The following is a 10,058-nucleotide window of genomic DNA, read 5'->3' as shown; positions in this document are numbered from 1 at the left end:
CATGCATGCTAAAAAAATCATAGTGTGAAGCTATTTTTTGACCAGAAAATCAGGTTCTCTAGAGTCTCTTACAGATATAGTCACATAAGAAATTAATAAAGTAGCAAAAATGATTCCAAATAATTCTAGCTCTGGCCTGGATCCATCAAGCACAGGTACGGGCTAGTTAATGGGTGTTAACATGGGTGCACTCATTTGTACTGATGCTTGATGAATCTGCCACTGCCCCTGTGTTTTGATCACTTTGCACTGTAATTGTATTTATAAAACACGTTGTTGGATATTTAAATAAAGGGGGTTATTCATTGTGCCAAGCGGCGCTATTGCACAGAAACTACTATTGACTTCAATGGGAGTCAAGGAATTTACTTGCTGGCATTGTCATGCTACGTTAAGTAAAACAATAGTAGAGAAGGGCGCAACTATAATGTGTTTTTCAGATTGTAACAATAATGGCATTTTACATCGTTCTTGTTGATACTTTCATTTCAAAGGAGCTTCCAAAGCATTTAAGTTAATGTGCTGTCATTTCTGTTTGTAATACTCAACCTTACTATTTTTGGATAATCCTTATGAGGGCTCAGAGGTACTCACATACAGAATAAATCCCAATTGTTTAAATATATTTGCAATGTATCCAAGATTGCTAACAATCTACTTCCCTAGTTGTGTATCACAAATGAGTTCTTAAAAGTTTGTCATATACCAATACAAGGATCCACTGTCTTCATTTTTTTGTACAAATTGAATTTAATTACATGTTATATCTTTCATTGGGAAATCATCCTGTATGATAGCTCTGGCAATATGATTTTACTTCACTGTTCTTTCCAGACTGTCAAGTTATTTTACAGCACCATTCCATCACCCACTAAGACCAAAATGAAAGAAGTTAAAACGTAATTTTAATGGATAAACAAAAGTATATTGGGACACACAAATAATATGACGAAATGAACATTGAATGATGAAACTGGTAATATGGTTCCAGATTAAATCTAAAATATTATATTAGGTGGGATTTGCCATTGTGCTATATAGGTCTTTGGGCTCGTATTTTAATAACTTTAACATGTATTGAACAAGACATAATGTTAGAAGATGTGTCAAGTGTCCAATGTACAGTATTTTGCTATGCAGATAAATGAATTGCCCCTGTGAGTCTTGTAAGAGATTGGAAGAAATAGGTGCATCAATGGGGTTTGCTAATAATTCAATTACTGTATAGTATAAACAGAAATCCAGGATAGGAAATATATCTGTTTGGAAGCACTATAAGAAGAAGATACAGAGTTTTGTTATTCAGTAATCCAATTTGGAATATAAAGTATAGACTCCTTCCCATTGCATACTAAATTCCATTTCTACATCTTGGTTAACCTCTCTGGCACATTAGCATACTGTTATATAAGTTAGTAATTACATATTGATAAAACACAACAAATAGGGTAACACACAAAGCAGAAGCAGCCAAAGATGGCTTAGTTAACATGGGCCATTATGGCGCTGTAACACACATATGATTTTGCACTGCACAGTATGTATGGCTCCAAATCTGTAAACGATTGCAATTAGAACTGGTTAAAAAAGGGGGTATAGTGCAGGGGTGCGCAAACTGGGGGGCGTGCCCCCAGGGGGGCCGGGAGATTTTTGTGAAAAGGAATACAAGACTGTCTGGCGCTTACCAAGATGGTATTACAGCCCCACCTGCTGGTGGTAGAGTATAATATTGCAGGAATATACCCAGTGGTAAACTATATGCTAAGTGCACTAAAACATAGAGTACCAAAGGGAAATGATAAATAGCTGCAATGGGTAGAAATCAATCAAGATGATGACCACTCAACCTCATTGAAGAAAAAGCCAGACTCCTCTCAGGATACAGGTAAGTGGGGAATGAGGGAGTGTGTCATGGATAAATGAGTCCCTGGTCGCCAGCAGCTTCTCGGTGATATCCAATCTCTGCAGCAACACTTGTGGCCGTAGGTAGGGTAGAGTGAGGGGAGGGGGAACTCATGGTGTAGTATGCTCAAATAAACTTTAATATACCACACATGAATAAAAGTTCCCCCCTGAGTGGGTACTCATAATTTAGTACTGACACTCAGGGCACATAGAAGTTTCTTTAACACAGCAACTGCTGCCCGGTGTGAGTCCACGATGCCTGCATCCTCCGTCTGTGATCCCCGAAAGCGGTCACTGGGGTTGTCACGTGGCTGACTGCACGGCGTCTGACGTCACTATTGCCCAGTCTGGAGAGTCCTCCTTCCTCCTCCGCTCAACTCGTTTCGCAAGCTGGGGTCTTGCTTTGTCAGGAGGGGCGGGAGATTTGTCTGGGGGGGGCGTGGGCGGTTGCAGAGGTCCCGAGCTCCCCCCCAGGCATTCAAATTAAATGCCGGGGGATTGCGTGAGGCCTCTGCAACAATAAAACTTACTGGGATTCAAATGCTGTGACAAGTCTCCATGGCAACGCGGTGTCAAATGACGCTGCAGGTCACGTGACCTGACGTCATGTGACCATAGCTGCCAGGTATGAGGAGGGGGTCACGAGCTCCAGAGCAGGCAGACGGGGGCGCAGCAGGAAAGGTTTGCGCTCCTCTGGTCTAGTGAATAGAATAAAATCACTATAATTGTAATTTGTAATATTTTTTAAAGAAGGGTGCCACGGATCCATCAACAACTGCTCTTATTTCCAAACTATTGGCCCTATAACAGTTCCTTGACTGATTAAGACACAATATTCAATTTGTCTAACTATCACTACCTAATATCTTTGGGGATTATTTATTAAATTCAACCTTGTGCCTCTTTAGAGTTATTCATATTACTGCATGGAAACTCAAATTGAAGCTAATTTAAGTTTCTGTGTAGTTTAATAAATTACTGGTTCGCCCTCATTGGCTCAAACGCTCACGTGATGTGGCCATTGCGTAAAAAATCGAATGGATTTGTCTCCTCCAAATTCTGCCATGCTGTAATGCTTATGTATATGCCACATCACATGCAGTATGGCCGGACTGCTTCACATAATCTTTTTGTTCGTGCCGCATACAATGTCACGTGCACTATGGCCGCGGCCTACATTTCTAATTTTCTCATACATGCATGTATGTTGTATGTACTTACATTATTTAGTTCTTTTTTCCTCTGGCAAATTCAGGTTGCACTATATTTATGAAAAGCACACATAAAAATAATGTGTGATGCTCAGTGCTGCCATTTGCAATATAATTAGTAATTTCAGTATTTCAATATCTATGTGACTAGCAATTAAAATAGAAAATACAGTGTATGTATAGACTTTTTCTGTTTCTTACATTGTTATTCCTCTTAATTATTCCAGTTGTTGCACGTTTCTGGTGGAAAGCATCATCTGTAGCAATGTTCTGATCATGTAGGCTAATTTGACGAACTATGTTGCGATGTAGCAGGTACATAGATTTTTCGTTGGGGGCGTTACACAATTCTCGCTGGCTCAGTCATATTTCTGTTGTTCAAACTACCGATTGTAAAAAAAAAGGCCAATAATAGAAAAGCAGGGTAGCCAGCAATCATAAATATCAAAGGCAGTTGTACACCACAAGATAAAATATCCATCCATCTTGATAAAACCATGGAACTTACCATTGTATAGTATATTCACAAGAACAGGTAATGACTGGCACATTTCATTGGACATGCCGACTTCATTAGAGAGTCTATTGTTACATAAATATATACAACACAAAAAAAATAATAATTTATGCCACTGCCTGACAAAAAAAACACATTTGTTACATAAAATGGCGAATACAAAATTAACTCATGTTTGTTGCTAATCGTGTCCATTGCAAATATGCATGTAAAAACCATCTGCCCTCTGGGGAGGAATAACAAGAGGGCTAAATGGTTACTTTACCTACATATTTCCACATCATCGTACATGTTCTAACACCGTGGGAAGAAAAAATACATCAAACAAATCAGGGAACATTTGGGAAACAGTGATCGAGTACTTCAGTATTAGTTGATACTGTACTGTTTTTATTTTGACTAACAACTGATACTATAAGACAAGCTTTCCAGAATTCTCCTCTCTTTCTATGGTCTCATTTGAAATAAAGACCATATGGGATCAATAAAGACTCTTAATTTTAGAAAGGCATTTCGATTCCTCAAGACAGAAGGAAGAGAGGCATCATATCAGAATTATAAGGAATGTAACAAGTTGCAATAGGATTAGCAAAAATGTAAAACAAATAAAGATTTGCAATAGAAAGTACTGCTGAACCCCGTATAATGCGGTGCTTGGGGTCCACATATTGCCACCGCATTATAACGGGGATCGCGGGGGGAAAAATGGCCGTCGCAATCAGGGGTTCCACATCTGCTGGAGGGGGAGTGTGTGTGAGGGGGTAAGGGGCAGGCGCCAGCAGCATCACTTAGCACTTGCACAAAGCACTGAGAAGAGAGAGAGTGTGTGTGTGTGTGTGTGTGTGTGTGTGTGTGTGTGTGTGTGTGTGTGTGTGTGTGTGTGTGTGTGTGTCTCGCCGGCTGCAGCAGCAATATCCCAGAAGAAAGAGGTTATTATTATTATTATTATTATTTAGGAGATCTTTGTGTGTGAGGGGGGAGGGGTGAAGTGCCAGCAGTAGCACTTGCACAAAGCACTGAGAAGAGAGAGTGTGTGTTACAAACATAGTGAGATTCTGATGGCATCACATGGTTAGGGACTGTATTCCAAGAGGGATTATTTCTAGGTTCTCATTAAGCAGGTGATACCATTGGGTTATCCTGTTTAAATAGATAAGTGCAATGTGATCTGCGGTCTCTATCAGGGCTTCCTTTGGCTTTAAATAAGTTTTGGCTCCCTAGGAGGAGGACCTTTACTTAATAACATGGAATGGGATACGGTCCCCTCTGGCAGCTCAGGGGTTAATGTTGCCTATAAGGTTCCCCCTTTATAATGCATTCAAGATATGTTGGTGTATTTGTACTGGGCTACAAATCCCAGTTTTATATCTACACAGCAGTGCATTCTGGACCTTGTAGTTCTTTTTGATTATGTAACCCTTCTGGTATTGTGCATTGAAAGACATGTGGTCCTTTTTGCCTTAGAGTCTGTCAAATAGGACAATTAGGAAATCATATAAATAGCATGTGAATTCTCTGTTTAGTCACAGGGATGCTGTGGGTTGTAAAATAGTGCCTGATGTATTACTCAGAGCTGATAAACTCTACTACCATGCTGTGTTATTGAAGCCAATATTTTTCTGATCTGAACCTTCCTGCTCTTTAATAGTGTGTGTCCGTGTGCGTGTCTGTCTCCGTTGGCAATAAAGCTTTGAAAAAAAATGCAGCGTAGCTTTTTAAAAACGGGAGCCCCGCTAAAAGCGCGTTATATGCGGATCCGCATTGTAGCGGATTGCACTATAACGGGGTTGAGCTGTAATATCAACATAAAAAAGTTATTTAAGTTCCTTAATAACAATAAGGTTAGAAAATAGAATATACAGTAGGACCTTTTCAGTGGGAAATAAGCAGGCAAATTATTGGAGATAAGGAGAAGGTGGAGGTATTGATTAATTTTTTTGTCCCTGTACTGTATTTACTAAAGAGGAGTCAATTGCAAAAATAGTGCAAAAGGAGGAAGCCACAACTTCAATATTAACTAACATTTTGTTAAAGTGCAAAGGCATGCACACAAGGGTTCTTAAGGAGCTAAATTCAGAAATAGCCTCAAACATTATATTTAATATTCAAGGACTCAGTTTCCACAGGCTCAGTACCACAAGATTGGTGTAAAGCAGATGTGGTGCCTATATTTAAAATTGGAGCTAGATCACAAATTGGGAATTACAGATCTGTAAGCCTGACATCATTAGTGGGGAAGCTATTAGAAGATATAGTAAGTGGCAATATTCAGGAATACCTAATGGATAACAATTATTAGTAATAGCCAACATGAATTTGTGAGGGATAGTTCATGCCAAACCAACCTTATTTGTTTATTTGAGGAGGTACGAAGGAATTTAGACAAGGGCAAAGCAGTTGTGTGGTCTACTTAGATTTTGCAAAGGTGTTTTATATGGTGCCACACAAGAGGATAGTGTACAACATAAAGGACTGGGTAAAAATATTTACAAAATATATACTCTAATAAAAATATTTGCACCCAAATTTAAAGCTGATTGAAGGATAAACAGCAAATACAGTAGTTGTCATAAATGGAACCTTTACAGATTGTGGAAAGTTGTAAGTGGAGTACTTCAAGGTTCGGTACTGAGGCCGCTGCTTTTTAACCTTTCTTTTTAACTTGTTTATTAATGACCTTGACGTTGACATAGAGAGCAAAGTCTCCATGTCTGCAGATGACACTAAAGCAATGTATGTAAAATGAGAGTAGGATGTATTTTCTCTACGGAAGGACTTGGATTAATTGGAAACGTGGACAGGTAAATGGCAGATGTGGTTTAATACTGTACAGATAAATGTAAGGTTATCCATGTTAGAAGCAAGAATAAACAGTCTACTTATTAACTAACTTCTACAAAACTAGGTCAATAATTGATGGACAATTATTTAGAAGTGCTTGTAGGCAGTAGGCTTAGCAACAGTGCTCCATGTCAGGCAGTAGTTGCAAAGGCAAATAAGATGTTATCTTGTATAAAACTTGGTATTAATGCAAGGGATGAAAGCATAATTTTACCACTGTATAAATCCTTCGTAAAACCATACATTCAATATAAAATACAGTTTTGAGCACAACTCCATAAAAAAAGTACACAGAAGAGCCACATATGAATAAAGGGCATGGAAGGTTTCACTTATGAGGAAAGGTTAACTAAATTTGATTTGCTTATATTAGAAAAGAGGCGTCTAAAAGGGGATAGGATAACTATCTACAAATTTATTCAGAGTCAATACAAGGAAAATAACTATTCATCCCAAGGACAGTACAAACTACACAGGGTCATCCCTTATGGTTTGAGTAAACAAGATTTCACCACCACCAAGGGAAAGTGTTCCTTACAGGAAGGGTAGTTAAAATGTGGAGACTATAATGGCAGATAGAATAGATATCTTTAAGAAAAGGTTAGCCATCTTTTTAGAAAGGAAAGGTACTGTATACAGGTATATACCAAATAAGTAAACAGGATGGATGTTGATCTAAGGACAAATCTGATTGACATTACTGGAGTCAGGATTTCCCCCTTATGAAAAATCATTGGATAATGTTCCTATGTGGTTTTTGTTTGCGTTCCTTTGGATCAATATACTGTAAATACGAATATAGGATGAGAATCTGTCAAAATTTTAAATACTTTAGGTTAAACTCGATGGGCATGTCTTTTTTCAACCTCATCTATGTAGCTGTGTAATTAGGATGAACAGAAAGAAGCACATATTCTATGTCCTCTTTATTTAATAGAACGCCTTTCCCACAGTTTTTAACCAAAGATGCAGCTTTATCAAAGATGTATAATTAACACTGCATACATCTTTATATACTGTCACTTCCTATGTTCATAGAAGATATTTTCTTACAAAGGTAAAAACCTCTGCGAACAATATTGTTGCATCATTTTTATGATACCATTTTAACCACAGTAACATACCCATGATGGGGGTCTGAGTTTTTTAGCACAATTTCTCTAGCTGCCATTTTTTCCTATTGCTGACCTTAATTTTTTAACCACTTAACTGCTTGGTGTGTCCCTCCACAAAACAAACATGTGTGTCTAAATCTGTAGCCCAACCCTCATTATATTGACCCTTATTAAAAGACCAACATAGCCCTTTCTTAGCTTCTGCCAACAATTCCATTTGCTGTGAACTGCCACTCCCCGCCAAAAATGGTGATGGTGTTTATAGAGACATCAAACATAGCCACAAGTCTAAAACTGTATCACCCCATAGGCATCAGGCATATCCCCATACGTTTTATAAGCCACCCAATTTGTATCTAAATAAATTAAATGCTCTAAACAGCTCTGAGCAAACAGCTTTATTCCAATCACCAATGTTCCTCGAGATCATTTCTTATCAACATCAGAAACTTGAAGATCATTTTTTTTTTTTTTTTTACCAAACCTTGACATTGTCTGTTTTTAATTTGGAACAAGTAACCAGATCTAAATCATCACTTCAATAATTTTTTTCGAATGTGGGAATTAAAAACCCAAAGGTGTTGCCCAAAGAGGCTATGGATTCTTGGCAAATAAGAGCTTGTACACAATGTGCAAACAGGTGCATAGTGCTATTTTTAGCCAGAAAAAGGTTACTAAAGATCAATTGAGGAATTACTACCTGTCCTTGATGAGATTTTGTCATTTTCTATTTCTATGGCAAAAGTATCTCATAATGCACATTTCTAGCATTGGTGTTGAACCTAGAGGCTCAGGTCATACAATGAAATCTTAACTTGTATATTTATTTCGACCTTTGTATAGAATGTAAAACATGCATTTCTAACTAAACAGTTCATATTTATGTGGGGCAGGGCAAGAACGTGTCTGGAAAGAGGAGATGGGAAGATACTACAGTATGCAATGCTGTTGAATCTGGTTAAGAGGGTTGCTGTTTACTCACTACTAAAAGCTGTTGTAACCAGTGCCCTGCCTTTGTGGAGTCCTAAGGGTAATTACCTTGGTCTGCATTGCCCTCCCGATGCAGGACAGCAAAAGATCTACTGTACTCCACCCTTAAATATGACAAAAATGCCTAAGTACAACAAACCATTGTCTAAGTTTGTTATTTTTCTGAACAATAGCTATTTACTTTAAATCGTCTATAAACCTTCTTGTTCTCTTTGCAGCACTGGTCTACAGACTCATTTTCAAAAGATTTTTTTATGCTTTATTTATTCTGCATCTGAAGGAAAAGGGACAAGTTCTCAAAGTAGAACCGTTATCTTTCAAAGCTTGACTCATTTAGATCTACTTTATAAAGTAGTACAGTAGATGTCCTTCCCACCACCACATTCAACACGTTGCTTATATAAGGAGACCAGTTTTTCAAAATGCTGCATATTTGTGTTCTATCCATAATAACCATAATAATATACAGTAGGACAGAATTACTGCAAAACCATTGCAAAAAACAAAAATGAAAAACTCCAATTGTTTTAAGGTATTTATTATTTTTACGTGTTGCCTCAATTTCTCAGAACGAGTTTGATAAATAGGTTGCATGCTTTTTTTAAATTTATTAAATACATTTTGGATTTAATCTACAAACCTATTCAGAATATGAAAGTAGTGCATTGATCCTAAAATATGAATTAAAGACAATTAAAGATGACTTATGTTAAACCGTTCATGCAATATCTATATACATAATGTATAACCCTATTCACTTAATGTAACCATGTATTTGTCATCTTAACTCTGTGCCCAGGACATACTTGAAAACGAGAGGTAACTCTCAATATATTTCTTCCTGGTAAAACATTTTTATAAATAAATAAAGAGGCAATCCAAGCAGCTTAAAAAAAAGTTTTGTTTTAATATACTGTATGCAGCCTTTGATTACATTTATTGAAAACGTATTGCCTAAGCTACCGATTGATTTGTTGTCCTGTGATCGAACAGCAAAATCCTACTTCCCCAGGTTCATTAAATGGCTGCCTTTCAGTTTTAAATTAATCCTCCACTCAGTGTAACTCAGAGCTCTAAATATATTTTCTTATATTACTAAGGTAACATTATCTATTGTTACAGTTTGATGCTCAAACTGCTGGGAACATTGACAACAAATTGCTCCTTTAAAATAATTTGTTTGAATACCCTTCAAAGAGCTCTATGAAACAAATGACAGATGCCGGCACAAAGTCATTATTTTGTTGCAAGCACGCTAAAATATACCTGCAACAGACAGCGTCTATGTATTAATATTTTCTGAGACATATGCACCCATCTGTGAAGAGAAGAGGGATTGATGGAGCAAGTTGGAGAAGTTTCGGCACAGTTCTCTTTGCATATTGGCACAGGTCTATGTATTAAGGAATGTGCAGCTTGCGCTACTTTTCTTGATGCTTTTCTTGATACTTTTCAGCGTTGTCTTCCTCTGTCACCTTA

General features: G+C 37.5%; 1 protein-coding gene across 33 annotated transcripts in view; it reads left to right on the top strand.

Annotated features, from left to right (window-relative positions):
• RIMS1 (regulating synaptic membrane exocytosis 1) overlaps positions 1-10,058 on the top strand; it is a 489,535-nt gene that overhangs the window by 427,708 nt on the left and 51,769 nt on the right. The window contains exon 1 of one of the 33 annotated variants that reach the window (XM_075598052.1): positions 2,519-2,586. The exons of the other annotated variants lie outside the window; for them this stretch is intronic. The gene's annotated coding sequence lies outside the window, so the exon portion shown is untranslated. Of the gene's footprint in view, positions 1-2,518; positions 2,587-10,058 lie in introns of those variants that run through there. 33 annotated transcript variants of the gene reach the window in all.

The sequence above is a fragment of the Ascaphus truei genome, chromosome 4, assembly GCF_040206685.1.
Source record: "Ascaphus truei isolate aAscTru1 chromosome 4, aAscTru1.hap1, whole genome shotgun sequence".
In the NCBI taxonomy this organism is placed as follows: domain Eukaryota; kingdom Metazoa; phylum Chordata; class Amphibia; order Anura; family Ascaphidae; genus Ascaphus; species Ascaphus truei.
This window is presented reverse-complemented; position numbering and strand designations above follow the sequence as displayed.